Source organism: Lepidochelys kempii, chromosome 1 (genome assembly GCF_965140265.1).
Source record: "Lepidochelys kempii isolate rLepKem1 chromosome 1, rLepKem1.hap2, whole genome shotgun sequence".
NCBI lineage: Eukaryota > Metazoa > Chordata > Testudines > Cheloniidae > Lepidochelys > Lepidochelys kempii.
In genome coordinates this window covers 348,822,705-348,838,804 of record NC_133256.1, presented here as the reverse complement: position 1 = coordinate 348,838,804, position 16,100 = coordinate 348,822,705, and positions in this window count along the sequence as shown.

Below are 16,100 nucleotides of genomic sequence, written 5' to 3'. Positions count from 1 at the left end.
TTACATCAAGAACCGCAGCAATATTCCCGTTATTCCTAATCCCAAAGGACCAGGCAAAATAACCAGAGAGTTATTTACAAGGTTAAAGCGAGCAAGCATAGGCCAGGTCTACATTATAAACGTATATGGGTCTAACTACATCGCTCAGGGGAGTGAAATATCGAGATCCCTGAGCGATGCAGTTACACCGACCTAACCCACACTGTAGACAGCACTAGGCGATGGGAGAGCTTCTCCTGTTGGCATAGCTACTGCCTCTCAGGAAGGTGATTTAACTACGCCGATGGGAGAAGTGTAATACTATAACATCTTCACTAAAGCTGCAGGTCTATACATGAAGAGAAGCCCATAGACACATCAGTGAGTTACACCCATAGGTTTCCAAAGGTAATATAGGCTTCAATAATCAGCAAACTCTATTTGTCCTTTAGGGCTAACCCAGGCTAAGTAGCTGGGGACCTCTTGCTTATGCCTAGAAACACCTCCCCCCCCCAGCCCCCGAATCCAAGCAGCATAGAGATACCTAGTTCCTTTGGCTTGAGGTTTTTATCTCCCTCCTTCCCTGTGCTCTGAGCTGCAAACTCAGCTGCTGGGATGAGTCCCCTTGCCTGATTTATCTTCAGTGGGAGGAGAGCAGAACAATAAGAGTCTTTAGTCCTGTTTGATGCAGATGGTTTCTCAATCCAGGGGAGTTTCCAGTTGTAAAATCCAAACTGAGCCGGTCTTGTATCGATGGGTCTCCTCCTTCAGGAGGGGCGTAGCAATTTCTGTAGCTCTTCACAGTTCCCTTTCCTGAATGGTAATTCATACAGTCACAGAGGCTCACCCTCCACCCGCTCAGATATTACATTCGAATACGGAACACAGATTATAGAATCATAGAATCATAGAGTATCAGGGTAGGAAGGGACCTCAGGAGGTCATCTAGTCCAACCCCTGCTCAAAGCAGGACCCAATCCCCAACTAAATCATCCCAGCCAGGGCTTTGTCAAGCCTGACCTTAAAAACCTTTAAGGATGGAGATTCCACCACCTCCCTAGGGAACCCATTCCAGTGCTTCACCACCCTCCTAGTGAAATAGTGTTTCCTAATACCCAACCTAGACCTTCCCCACTGCAATTTGAGACCATTACTCCTTGTTCTGTTATCTGCCACCACTGAGAACAGCTGAGCTCCATCCTCTTTGGAACCCCCCTTCAGGTAGTTGATGGTTGCTGTCAATCCCCCCTCACTCTTCTCTTCTGCAGACTAAACAAGCCTAGTTCCCTCGGCCTCTCCTCGTAAGTCATGTGCCCCAGCCCCCTGATCATTTTTGTTGTCTTCCACTGGACTGTCTCCTGTTTGTCCACATCATTTCTGTAGTGGGCAGCGGGCCCAAAACTGGATGCAATACTCCAGATGTGGCCTCACCAATGCCGAATAGAGTGGAATAATCAGTTCCCTTGATCTGCTGGCAATGCTCCTACTAATGCAGCCCAATATGCCATTAGCCTTCTTGGCAACAAGGGCACACTGCTGACTCATATCCAGTTTCTCGTCCACTGTAATCCCCAGGTCCTTTTCTGCAGAACTGCTGCTTAGCTAGTCAGTCCCCAGCCTGTAGCAGTGCATGGGATTCTTCTGTCCTAAGTGCAGGACTCTGCACTTGTCCTTATTGAACCTCATCAGATTTCATTTGGCCCAATCTTCCAATTTGTCTAGGTCACTCTGGACCCTATCCCTACCTTCCAGTGTATCTACCTCTCCCCGCAGCTTAGTGTCATCTGCAAACTTGCTGAGGGTGCAACCCATCCCATCATCCAGATCATTTATGAAGATATTGAACAAAACCGGCCCCAAGACCAACCCCTGGGGCACTCCACTTGATACCGGCTGCCAACTAGACATTGAGCCGTTGATCATTACGGCCCGGCAATCTAGCCAGCTTTCTATCCACCTTATAGTCCATTCATCCAATCCATACTTTTTAAACTTGCTGGCAAGAATACCGTGGGAGACCATGTCGAAAGCTTTGCTAAAGTCAAGATATGTCACGTCCAGATATACGAGTTATTATAAGTTAGATTAATGCAGGCAGCGGCTCACAAGCATTCGATAGAGTCTAACTGCTAAACATTTTCTTATAATTGTAATACCTATTTTTTTAATATTAATCCACAGGTGAGTCAGATTGACTCCAGCTATGTATCTGCTAGTATCCAGGTGAGACATGGAGACCTTAGCATGCACTGGCCCTTGGCCTGCCAGCATCACAAAAGGAAAATAAAAATATTGGAAAAAACAATTTAGCAGTTAAAACTCTGAATGTTGGCGTTACCTTCACAATTTAGGGCTCCCAATCGCTACCCTCCCTGGGCCTACGGTTCAATGTCTCTCTATGGCTTGGTGCAGGGGTTCTCAAACTGGGGGTCGGGACCCCTCATGGGGTCACAAGATTATTACACGGGGGGTCGTGAGCTGTCAGCCTCCACCCCAAACCCCACTTTGCCTCCAGCATTTATAATGGTGTTAAATATATAAAAAAGTGATTTTAATGTATAAGGGGGGTCGCACTCAGAGGCTTGTTATGTGAAAGGGGTCACAAGTACAAAAGTCTGACAAGCCCTGGGTTGTGGGACCTTTTCCCAGTGAAAGACCCTTTACCCAATAATATCCTTAACTTGTATTTATTAACAATTAATCAACAAAGTTCACTAAGCACACAGTGCTTACCACTCCCGATACGGCAGACTAACTTCTCCTGATGGCCAGTCAGGATAGGATTGTCTGGGGTTCTGGCTTCTGCACAGAATGATGGTGCAGAGTATTGAGTTCTGGAAGGTTTGATCTTGGGCTGTGTCCAGTAGTAAGGTTCCAAAGAACTTCCTTTTGGACCTCAGTTTATATAGTTAAACGTAGGTCCTGCTTATCTGTACCTTAACCAATCATTTTTACTAAAGTATTATAATACAATATTTTAACCAATCCTAGCACACTGCGAAACAATTCTTTAACTAGTCCTAGCACATTACCCCTCTACGTACAAGAGTAAATTCAAATATTGTGAAGCCAGTTATGCAACAGACAGAAACAATTTAAGACCAGACAAAGTACAACAAAAGGGAACTATAGCTTTCCCAGCTTGAAACTGCTGATATGTGTTTCTGCCAGAGAGAGTGTTATCTTGCAAAGTTTTCCTTTAAACATCTTAATGTCTGTCTGTTGATCTGGCCACTGTTGGCGCTATACTTCCTTACAGCTGGAATGCTTTCTTAACAACCAGATATTCTATTGTTTTGTACAGTTTAGAAGGGACGTGACTCTCCACTTTTAGCTAATGGTTGTGTGATGGGGCAAGGCCAGATGGCTACAGAAAAGTAGTGGGAGATAGATATATTAGCTCCAGGCTAAACAAATCCCTGGTACCAGGTTAAGTGAAATGGAAGCTGCTCCAGGTCAATTAAGACACCTGGGGCCAATTAAGAACTTTCCAGAAGGCAGGGAGAAGGCTAGGTTGATTGGGACACCTGAAGCCAATCAGGGGCTGGCTGAAACCAGTTAAAAGCCTCTCAGCCAGTCAAGTGGGTGTGCGTGTCAGGAGCTCTGGAAGGAAGCTGCGCTGTTGGAGAGGCTGAGTAGTACACACCATGTCAGGCACAAGAAAGGAGGCCCTGAGGTGAGGGTGAAGTGGAGCTTGAGGAAGTGGGGGCTGCTGTGGGGGAAGTAGCCCAGGGAATTGTACGTGTCATGTTTCTAAAAGGTCATCTACCATAGCTGATACTATTAGGGTCCCTGGGCTGGAGCCCGGAGGAGAGGGTGGGCCCGGGCTCCCCCCGCACACACCTTTGCCCCCGGATTAATCACTGAGACTGGGAGACAACAGAGACTGTGCAAGGAAGGATAACTTCTCCTCACCTCTCCCTCTGGCTTATGATGAAAATGGCTCAGTAGACTGTGAGACAGAGACAGTAGACTGAGAGACAGAAGGGTTACGTGCAGGGTCACAGTGAGCCTCTGAGGCTAGTGAAATCTGCCAGGAAACACAGGACCCACGGAGGCAAGGACAGAGCTTTGTCACAGTTGCTACTACTGCTCCTCAATCCAAAAAGGCCTTGGACTACAGAGGTTCCCTCTGAAAAACATCAGGGACCAAATAACCCTCCAGTTGATTTTGCAGGATCACTGCTTCCTACACAAAAGAAAAACCAATATAATAAAAAATAAAATCAGAGCAAGAGACTCACATTACTGGTCAAGTATTCCAAGGTTATTGATGATTATTATAATTCTAACAGAGGGTCCCTTTCCCTTATCAGCCCCAGGTTTTGGGGACAATGCAAAGCACCAACCGAATTATGAAATTAAAAGATGGTTAAGCTGGTGCATTGGTATGTGTAGTAGAAAGAGAGCCTGAAACATAAGGCCTTGTATCAGAGGACTGGTGTGAGGCCTAAGCCCTTAACTAAAGGAGTGGTCAAGCTTTGCTGATATAAAGCAAAGAAGCAAAGTGCGCAGAAATCAGGCTCTGCCTGCGTGCAAGCTCACAGAATCTGACAAGACCAGGGCTGGTATTGCAGAAACACAGAATCCTAAGAGGTGCTAGGCACAGAGCACTCATACAAACACATTCCAGAAGGGTGGTACCAGAACATCTTGGGACCAGCACATTCCCTAAAGAGAACAGGAACACGCTGACTTATCCTAAAGATAAGATCAGAATAACAGTGCAATGGATAGAGATGAACAAGGTGATGGGTGATAAGTGGCTACATCAGAGGGTGTCAACTAACTACGTCAGAGGGGCAGTACATAACTTGTTTGTATTGATGTGTAAAATGGAGTCTCAGAGGGAATGTCTTTGGCTAACTGAGTGGGGAATGGAAAGTCCCGCCATTCACTGAGCTGCGTCCATTGTCATAGGCATACATGTCTTAGTATCCCCGTAGTCTTCCAGGTGCAATTACCGTGCTTTGTTGACAATAAACCTGGCTGGGCACCTTCGCACCTTAACGGATCTTGTGGTCATTGGGCGGTTTGCTGAAGGACTGCTGTGCTGTCTGTCTGTGCAGAGCTGGGACAGCACACAGAGAAAACACACACACACACAGCCAAACATCTACCAACAGTATGTTGCTGTCAAAAAGAGAAAAAGGAAAATAAAACACAAAAACCTTGGAGGTTGGTAGCCCTTCTCATATGATGTGTCAGAGCATGGCTGGTGCCACACGTGCTTAAAATCATATCACATTATTAACAAGCTTAGTTTAGTTGTATAATAAATTCAAATCACTGGTAACAAACAAAACGTAAATAGGTTTTGCCTTGCTAATTAATTAAAGCTGTACCAGGAGGAAGGTCTGTCCCCACAGAGAAGGGCCACAGATGAATCCCGAATCCTGGTGGGGCTGCTCGTCCTGCATCAGCAGTCTCCATGGTGCGCTCACCAACCAGGGCCTGGCTGAGTCATTTGCTTTGCACCTACAGCCAGGCAAAAATTCACATGCGACGTGCCACACGTAGAAAAAGAAGTTTTCACTGAAAGCAGCAATCAAGAGGTAACTTTTGGGACTGAGATTCAATTTCACATCAGTCAGAATCCAACCTTGTAACCTGTGACAGTCATAGCATTTGGGAACTGTTTATACATGTCATCCTAAGGAGCTTTAATAACCAAAATATGTTGCCTGTCCAGCTTGTATCAATGAAACTTTCGTACCAATGTATAATACTCCCACACATATGTCAGGTCTGTATGCAATAGGTATTCAGTTGGGTAACAAGAAACAAAACCAAATTGTGTTAAAGATGGTGGTTAAAGAAGGCTGATCAATGGAACACCCACATGTGAAGAGCCCTGCCTACCAGTATTCATGCAGGTGCAGTGTCTCTGAGGTGATCCCCTGTGTGTGGTCAGGAGGAGAAATAAAACGTGCAAGATGGGTCCAAAGGAGCAGCAGCTGGTATGTCATCATGTCTGGTGTAGTTGACAAGGTGGAAGATTCCATGCAAAGACTAACCTATACCCTGAATGCTCAGTATTGCCTAGTAACTCACTGAAAATGTTATAATTGTTGGGGGAACCAGCTGTGCTGTTATCACTCCAAAGCTTTGTTTTATATCATTGTTAAAAACTATTAGAGACCCACAGGCATTATTCTGGTTCCTGTTTTTGAGAACATCACCTGAAAAAGAAGATCAGGTCACTGCTAATTAGTGAAGTGTTGGGGCTACTGTCAAGATTATCACCCTAACAATGGGGGTCTGTTGACCCCTTACATGATGATGGAGAGCTATAGTTTTGGGTAAAATATAATTTATCGGCTAAGCATGCTTATAGAATTAACCATGAAAGTTATTGAAGCTGTAATAGGAAGTAGGAAAATATCAATAATTGGGTTATTGGGCTTTGTTATTGTTAAAGGCCTGTTATATTAATGTAAGGCCTTGTGTGACAGTCATGTTAGGGAGGGGTTTTTGGCTGAAATGATCAAGGCCTCAGGACATAACCTCAGGTCACAAGTTATGTCTTCTCATTGTGTGCAAGTAAACAAACAATCACAAAAGGACAGTTACACCATAAGTTGCACAAGTTAGATGCGGCTTTGGGGTTGGTTTGTTTTTTGCAATTTGGTAACTAGGCAGTTAGATCGCAATAATGTATAGGAATGATTAAAGAATGATTGACAGTTTACTAATATTAGTGATTAGAGGTAAGGTTATGAACACCTGGAATGCCACATGTGGGTAACAGGCAGGTATTAATCTTGTTATCCATGAAAATGGATCAAACATGGTTGTGTATCCGAAGAGTGACATAAAGAAGGGGTATGAAAAAATCCAATCTAGTTCCCTATTTTTGGGTTCTGCAGGTTCCTCAATTGTTGTCAACTAATTTGTGGCCTTCTGCAATATTTCACTGTCTATGTCCTCATCTCTTTATGTCTTCTGATTGTTGTAATTACTGTATGTTGTAAGTCTGTCATGCTTCCGGATGGGTTAAAAGCAGTGGCTCTGTGTGGGGCTTTCTGTTGTTTGGGTATACCAATGAGTAGAATCACATGGTTTTTAAGTAAGGGTTTAATTGAACAAATATATGTCACAGATCCCGCCAGACCCACGGTCCCTTCTGTGGAGCCCACCTTGGTAAAGAACTTTGATACCTGACAAATAGTGTACGTGGGGGATTATTAATAAACATCATAAGTGTGGAAAGTTTATAGTTTCATTGTTTGATTGGGCGAGACTGGAGTCCCCATCTGTGCACAAGGAGGCTGTTGAGAACGGCAGAGGCTGGGTTTTCACTGGGGTTGAATTGGTTGTTAAAGCTGAGCTTCTTTTGTTAGTTTTTGTGGAATAAATGGGCCCAGAGAGTCAAAGGTGTTACCAGGACCCTGTTGCTGTACAACACTAGACAGGAAAGCATACTTCAGGGTTTGGAGGATAGAGACCTCAGCCTGCTTAGTCACATGGCAAACACTCCACTAACACCCTTCACAACGTTTTATAAAAGACACAGAAAAAGAGAAGGAAAAACAGTGAAAGCATTTGGAAATGAAAGAGCTAAGGAAGATTTTCATTTGAGGACTCTCCCTTACTCCCTTTTCCTGGAGTTGTAGAGTTTTATAGCGAGAACCTGTCTGACGGGCTGGTATTAGGTGGTATTAGATAGTATTAAAGATGGTCCTAACTGTCCTGTCTGGGGAAAAGAGAACAAGTTAGTTGATACAGGCTGGAGCTGCTGCTGTTGTTAATATCAAATCTTGTTTCCTTAAAGACAAAACAAAACAAAACTCCTGCAAAAGGGCAGAGACAAGAACCTCGAAGCGAGAAAATGGAGCACCGGAAAACATCTCTGGTGCTGACTTTCTCTTGTAACCATGCTGCTGAAAAAACAGCAAAGAGTCTTGTCAGCTACCCTGAGACCTGGCTGACATGTACCCTCCAGGTCCAAAGCAAAAGCAATCCCCATTCTAATCCGCAGTTTGGGAGCATCTGGTTCCAGGAAAAAATTCTGCTATTAAAATAATACAGCCCTGTGCACACACACAACTGTAATGAGCCTGCAGTGCTTTGAAGTCCTTTGGTTTGAGGAAGCCTCTGATCATCGAGCATAATATCACTATGAAAGCTGGTTGATGTGGAGGTGAACAAGCACGCTGAGGTGAAGGTTACCCAGGGAGCAAGTGGCAGAGTCAGCAATAAAACCAGTCACAGTGATTACTCACCCCCTGCTCACCACTGCTCCTGAACTGCATTGGGCAGTTACTAGTCAAGGTTACTGATATATCCCAGTGCATAGGATGACCAGACGTCCTGATAAAGTCGGGACTGTCCTGATATTTGGTTGTTTGTTCCGTGTCCTGACCGACGTACGCTTGGGACACCATTTTGTCCCGATATTTTGGCTTGGGGCTGGAGGAGTACACTGGTGAGAGCTTACCTGGGGTCCCAGAGGTGCTTATTTGAGGTGGCTCCCAGGAAATGGTGGGCCGCAGGACGCTGCGGCCCCTGGGTACAGGGGCAGCTGGGGGGTTGGGGAGAGGGAGGGGAAGAGGTGTCCTTGCATGCTGCACCTACCATAAGTGCTGGCTACATCGCGGGCCAGACAATGGGAGCTGCGGGCACAGGCAAGGCGCAGACCGCGCCCCCCCCCCCCCGGCTGACCCTGACCCTGGGGTGCTGCATGCTACTCATGCCCCCAAATAAGTCCTGCCAGCTGGAGCCAGTGCTTGTGGCAAGCGCAGCACGTGGAGTGGAGACCCCGCCGGCCGCTGCTGACCCTAGGAGTCCGAGAAACCTGCTGTACGGGGAGATTTTGGCAAACCAGTAAAGTGTCTAAACCACTATTGCTTGTTGCTAACAGTAGCCAAGTCAGCAGGTCATAAATTGGTCATGCAGCAGCCTCAGCATACCAAGGCAAGAGGGGAAGGGGTTTTGGATGCCACAGACAGGGCAGCTTGACCCCACATCCTTCCTGCTAAGAACGTTGAAATTGCTGATCTACGTACTTTAGAAAAACAGGAAGTCTGTCTATATGTGCCCCCGGGAATGTCTGTCAGGCCCCCAAGGCATGGAGACTCTGGAAAAAAAACACAGCTGGTAAACTGATGATCATAAGAAAATCTCTTGCTTGATCTTTAAAACCTGCTTGCTTAGCAAGTTTTCTTTAAGGGATATGTCATTATGTTACTAATGTATAAATAAGGGGAAAAGTTTGAGGTAACTGGACTACTCAGAAGGGGCTCTTCAGGGACACTCCTCTGGACACATCTTGGGGTCCCCACCGGCAGACAGAAGTTTGGCCAGCAGAAGCCTGTTATGGTGCCACTCGAAAGCCACGCTTCGGTAATTATCGAGGGTTGGGGGTGTTTTACTAACCTGTTGCGGACGTTTGTAAGTGCTTGAGACTAAGTAAAGTTTAGTTTTAAGTGAAAGCACTCTTGTGTTGTCCTGTTTGTGCCAGCCATCGATCGGCCGGACAGTCGTGTCTCCCCTGATTTAATTCCCGATACCACCTTCGACAGAGTAAAAGTTACCGAGAGCTTTGGGTTGAAAGAACCCCGGGTAACAGAATTTGGAGGCCCCAGCGAGGATTGGTAGAGAGGAAGGAGACGGATGGCACAAACAGTTTGTAGTTTGTCCTTTGCAATAGGAGGTGAAAGAGGGCGAGGTGGGGTTGGTCCCTATAGTTCCCATGTCGCAGTTCATGAGTTAATCTATGGATACATTCCGTTAATGGGACTCAGAAAATGGACCCTGGAAGCCCGGGGCCTCCACTGGCCCCGGAGCCTTTCTGAAGCTCCACAAGTGCTGGGATATCCGGGTTAGTGCAGGAAGGTGGGGAGATCTGAATGTTTTGGCAAAGAAAAAGGCTGCTTTGCAGGGGTTGTGGGTGGTTGCAACAACACTGGATCAGGAGATAGATCGGTTAAAAGACCAGGGGCAGGAATTGGAAAGAATCAGAGCTGAAAGCAAGGGTCCAACCCGCAGCACAGCCAGGGTCCGGGAAGTAGGAACAGACTGTGAACTGCCCTTACACTCCAGAGACGGCTGTTTGTGGGGTGTCCCTCAGCCCACAGGGTGGAGTGACCTGTTCCTTTAACCTCTCCCATTTTTCCTTATTTATTTATGAGCTGCTGTTTAATAAATTGTTTTTGCTTTGAACTATATGCAATGATCAGTGGGTCAGGGAAGCATCTGGTGTGAAGAGAGCACCTTGGTGTCGGGACACCCTACCCCTGTCCTAAGTGTCCATAACAAGACTCGGGGCTGAACCCTCCAGGAATCCTGGGCCCAGACTTGTTGGGATTACAAGGACTCTGCCACACAGGAGAGTGGAAGGGGAGTCCTCGAGGTCAGGCAGCCTCTGGGTAAAGGGAGTGGGAGCAAGGACTAAGATTCTTTCTCTAGCCAATTCAAGTGGGGGAGTGTATAAGCCTGGAAAGTTCCCCACAATAGTGGGACCATCTTCAGCTCACATAGAGGTTACATCCTAACAAGGAAACCAGCATTATTAATACTATCCCAGCCATGTTCTGTGAGATATTTTTTTTAATGGACTGGAAATCCCAGGCATTAATGACAGAAATTTTATATATTGATACTTAGGGCTTGTCTAAGCTTAAGGCTAGATTGGCACTGCTGCGATCAATGCAGTGGTGTCGATTTAGCGGGTCTGATGAAGACCCACTAAATAAATGGCAGAGCGCTCTCCCGTTGACTCTTGTACTCCAGCTCCCCGAGGAGAGTCAGGTAAATCGGTGGGAGAGCGTCTTCTGTCGAAACAGTGTGGTGTAGACACCACTGTAAATCCATCTAAGTTACATCATAGAATCATAGACTATCAGGGTTGGAAGGGACCTCAGGAGGTCATCTAGTCCAACCCCCTGCTCAAAGCAGGACCAATCCCCAACTAAATCATCCCAGGCAGGGCTTGGTCAAGCCTGACCTTAAAAACCTCTAAGGAAGGAGATTCCACCACCTCCCTAGGGAACGCATTCCAGTGCTTCACCATCCTCCAAGTGAAAAAGTTTGTCCTAATATCCAACCTAAACCTCTCTCACTGCAACTTGAGACCACTGCTCCTTGTTCTGTCATCTGCTACCACTGAGAACAGTCTAGATCCATCCTCTTTGGAACCCTCTTTCAGATAGTTGAAAGCAGCTATCAAATCCCTCCTCATTCTTCTCTTCCACAGACTAAACAATCCCAGTTCCCTCAGCCTCTCTTCATAAGTCATGTGTTCCAGTCCCATAAGCATTTTTGTTGCCCTCTGCTGGACTCTTTCCAATTTTTCCACATGCTTCTTGTAGTGTGGGGCCCAAAACTGGACACAGTACTCCAGATGAGGCCTCACCAATGTCGAATCGAGAGGAACGATCATGTCCCTCGATCTGCTTATACATCCGAAAATGCCATTGGCCTTCTTGGCAACAAATGCACACTGTTGACTCATATCCAGCTTCTCATTCACTGTAACCCCTAGGTCCTTTTCTGCAGAACTGCTGCCTAGCCATTTGGTCCCTAGACTGTAGCAGTGCATGGGATTCTTCCGTCCTAAGTGCAAGACTCTGGACTTGTCCTTGTTGAACCTCATCAGATTTCTTTTGGCCCAATCCTCTAATTTGTCTAGGGCCCTCTGTATCCTATCCTGACCCTCCAGTGTATCTACCTCTCCTCCCAGTTTAGTGTCGTCTGCAAACTTGCGGAGTGTGCAATCCACGCCATCCTCCAGATCATTCATGAAGATATTGAACAAAATCGGCCCAAGGACCAACCCTTGGGGCACTCCACTTAATACCAGCTGCCAACTAGACATGGAGCCATTGATCACTACCCGTTGAGCCCGACAATCTAGCCAGCTTTCTATCCACCTTATAGTCCATTACTCCAGCCCATACTTCGTTAACTTGCTGGCAAGAATACTGTGGGAGACCATGTCCAAAGCTTTGCTAAAGTCAAGGAACAACATGTCCACTGCTTTCCCCTCATCCACAGAGCCAGTTATCTTGTCATAGAAAGCAATTAGATTAGTCAGGCATGATTTGCCCTTGGTGAATCCATGCTGACTGTACCTGATCACTTTCCTCTCCTCTAAGTGCTTCAGAATTGATTCCTTGAAGACCTGCTCCATGATTTTTCCAGGGACTGAGGTGAGGCTGACTGGCCTGTAGTTCCCAGGATCCTCCTTCTTCCCTTTTTAAAAGATGGGCACTACATTAGCCTTTTTTCACTCATCCGGGACCTCCCCCAATCCCCATGAGTTTTCAAAAATAATGGCCAATGGCTCTGCAATCACATCCGCCAACTCCTTTAGCACTCTCGGATGCATCGCATCCGGTCCCATGGACTTGTGCTCGTCCAGCTTTTCTAAATATTCCCGAACCAATTCTTTCTCCACCGAGGGCTGGTCACCTCCTCCCCATGCTGTGCTGCCCAGTGCAGCCATCTGGGAGCTGACCTTGTTCTTGAAGACAGAGGCAAAAAAAGCATTGTGTACATTCCCTTTTTCCACAGCCTCTGTCACTAGGTTGCCTCCCTCATTCAGTAAGGGGCCCACGCTTTCCTTGACTTTCTTCTTGTTGCTAATTGTTGCTATGATTCTATGATTCTAACATACCTGAAGAAACCCTTCTTGTTACTCTTAACATCTCTTGCTCGCTGTACCTCCAGGTGTGATTTGGCCTTCCTGATTTCACTCCTGCATGCCCGAGCAATATTTTTATACTCTGGTCATTTGCCCAATCTTCCACTTCTTGTAAGCTTCTTTTTTGTGTTTAAGATCAGCAAGGATTTCACTATTAAGCCAAGCTGGTCGCTTGCCATATTTACTATTCTTTCTACACATTGGGATGGTTTGTCCCTGAAACCTCAATAAGGATTCTTTAAAATACAGCCAGCTCCCCTGGACTCCTTTCCCTCTCCTGTTATTCTCCCAGGGGATCTTGCCCATCAGTTCCCTGAGGTTGTCAAAGTCTGCTTTTCTGAAGTCCAGGGTCCGTATTCTGCTGCTCTCCTTTCTTCCTTGTGTCAGGATCATGAACTCGACCATCTCATGGTCACTGCCTCCCAGGTTCTCATCCACTTTTGCTTCCCCTACTACTTCTTCCCGGTTTGTGAGCAGCAGGTCAAGAAGAGTTCTGCCCCTAGTTGGTTCCTCCAGCACTTGCACCAGGAAATTGTTCCCTACACTTTCCAAAAACTTCCTGGATTGTCTGTGCACCACTGTATTGCTCTGCCAGCAGATATCAGGGTGATTGAAGTCTCCCATGAGAACCAGGGCCTGCAATCTAGTAACTTCCATGAGTTGCTGGAAGAAAGCCTCGTCCACCTCATCCCCCTGATCCGGTGGTCTATAGCAGACTCCCACCACGACATCACTCTTGTTGCTCACGCTTCTAAGCTTAATCCAGAGACACTCAGGTTTTTCTGCAGTTTCATACCGGAGCTCTGAGCAGTCATACTGCTCCATTCCATACAATGCAATTCCCCCACCTTTTCTGCCCTTCCTGTCCTTCCTGAACAGTTTATATCCATCCATGACAGTACTCCAGTCATGTGAGTTATCCCACCAAGTCTCTGTTATTCCAATCACATCCTAATTCCTTGACTGTGCCCGGACTTCCAGTTCTCCCTGCTTGTTTCTCAGGCTTCTTGCATTTGTGTATAGGCACTTGAGATAACTTGCTGTTTGTCCTGCTTTCTTAGTATGAGGCAGGAGCCCTCCCCTTTTGCGCGCTCCTGCTCCTGCTTCCTCCTGGTATCCCACTTACATCAGGGCTTTGGTCTCCTTCCCCCGGTGAACCTAGTTTAAAGCCCTCCTCACTAGGTTAGCCAGCCTGCTTGCGAAGATGCTCTTCCCTCTCTTCGTTAGGTGGAGCCCGTCTCTGCCTAGCACTCCTCCTTCTTGGAACACCATCCCATGGTCAAAGAATCCAAAGCCTTCTCTCCGACACCACCTGCGTAGCCATTCGTTGACTTCCATGATTTGATGGTCTCTACCCAGGCCTTTTCGTACCACGGGCAGGATGGATGAGAAGACCACTTGCACCTCAAACTCCTTTATCTTTCTTCCCAGAGCCACGTAGTCCGCAGTGATCCGCTCAAGGTCATTCTTGGCAGTATCATTGGTGCCCACGTGGAGAAGCAGGAAGGGGTAGCGATCCGAGGGCTTAATGAGTCTCGGCAGTCTCTCCGTCAGATCGCGAATCCTAGCTCATGGCAAGCAGCAGACTTCTCGGTTTACCTGGTCGGGGCGGCATATAGATGACTCAGTCCCCCTGAGGAGCGGTGGTCGTGGAACCCCCATCCCTAGGACAGTGCATCCCATGCCTTCCAATCAGTGGAGTCTCCTTCTGTTCCCTTCCCTCAGACGTATCACCTAGTCCACTCTCCGCATTAGTACCTGCGGAGAGAACATGAAAACGGTTGCTTACCTGTATCTGCACTGCTGGTACATGGAAGCTCCCCTTTCTTCTTCTGGAGGTCACATGCTGCCAAATTTCTTCACTGTCCTCCTGTCCCTGCTGCGTGGCCTGCTCTGAAACTTCAGAACATTATGCCCGTAGAAGCATATCCTGACGTCTGTCCAGGAAATCTTCAGTTTCTCTTATGCAACGCAGGGTCGATACTTGTTTCTCCAGACCTTGAACTTTCTTTTCCAATATGGAGACCAGCTTGCACTTTGTACAGAGAAAGTCGCTTCTGTCCTGTGGAAGAAAGACAAACATGGCACATCCAGTGCAGGTCACAACAGCTGAACACTCCCCATCCATATTACCTTCCTTCTACGAGCTTCCTCAGGAGTTGTAGTAACTACTCAGAGAAGCTGGCAAGATGTAAGCCTCGGTGGGCTCTACCCGGGCAAACTCCCTCTGTTAGCCTCTCTGCTGTTCACGGCTCAGCTGATTCGCAGCTGACTGTCTTTTTATAAGAGTCAGGCCCACTCAAGGCTCACCTGGAACAAAGCACTCCCAATTCACACTTTTCAAACAAACAACCAATCAAGCACACGCTCAAACTGTCCCCACAACAGACACTCAGATACTTACCAACACAGCCTCCCTAATGCAGCCCTTAGCGTATCTCCTCTCAAACAGATCCCAGGCAAACTCCCTCTGTTAGCCTCTCTGCTGTTCGCTGCCTTCTTCAGTTACGTTACTTACATAACTTACAGCTGTAGTATAGACCAGCCCTCAGAGACAGGATATTTTTAGGTCAAAGAGAGTAACAAGGATTCAAAAGAGCTGATTAGGTCCCTCTTCCTTCCTTTATTTCTTTCTCTCTTTCTGTGTCTCTCTCTGTAGGTCTCTACATGAGCTCAGCTGCAATAAGAGATTATCATTAAAATTTTTATTCCACCAACCCATGTACCTTAAGTTTCCTGTCTTGCCAGCTGTGTGCTTCAGATTTATCTCCATGGCAGAAAGGCGCCTTGCGTCACAAATGTGTGAAGTGACATTCCACAAATCATGCGCGACAGCTGCAACAAGCCAGACGTAAGGCTGTGCCCTGACTCCACAGTGCTGATCCAACCACCACCGGCTTCATGACTTTCCCAGGAGCCATTCTCAGCTTCTTCCCTCAGGTGCAGCTGACATCAGAGGTGGGGATGGGGGCTCATGTGCTGATAAAGGCTTATAAAGTGATGGAGGATTATATTGTAACTGGAAGCAGGAAATGAATGGCAAGATACAGATCCAGGTCTGATCGCATAGGCCTGGCTTTGAGAAATGTTGAGTACACCGAACTCTGTGTGAAATAATGAGAGAGTTGCATGTCATCAGCACCTCTGCAAACATTCTTAATGTTTGCCATGTTACCCTTGATCATTTTCTTCTAATGCCTTCCTGGCTATGGGTTTCCTTTCTTATCAGCCCAGTAGGCCTGATTCTCAACTACACAATGGGTTTTACACCATTCTGTAAAGTGCAAATGGAGCAGGGGGCACAGTATGTATGTTAACTACATCTACATTGACTTGAATGCCTCTTTCCCATGCCACAGCAGTGTCGGACGGATTTAGTGTCAATGAGAATTAGGGCAGGTGATCTCCCATCCATGAATATGGAGCATTTCTTTCTTTCTAACAGCAGCTGCATAATGGAGAAGTTTTTTGAACT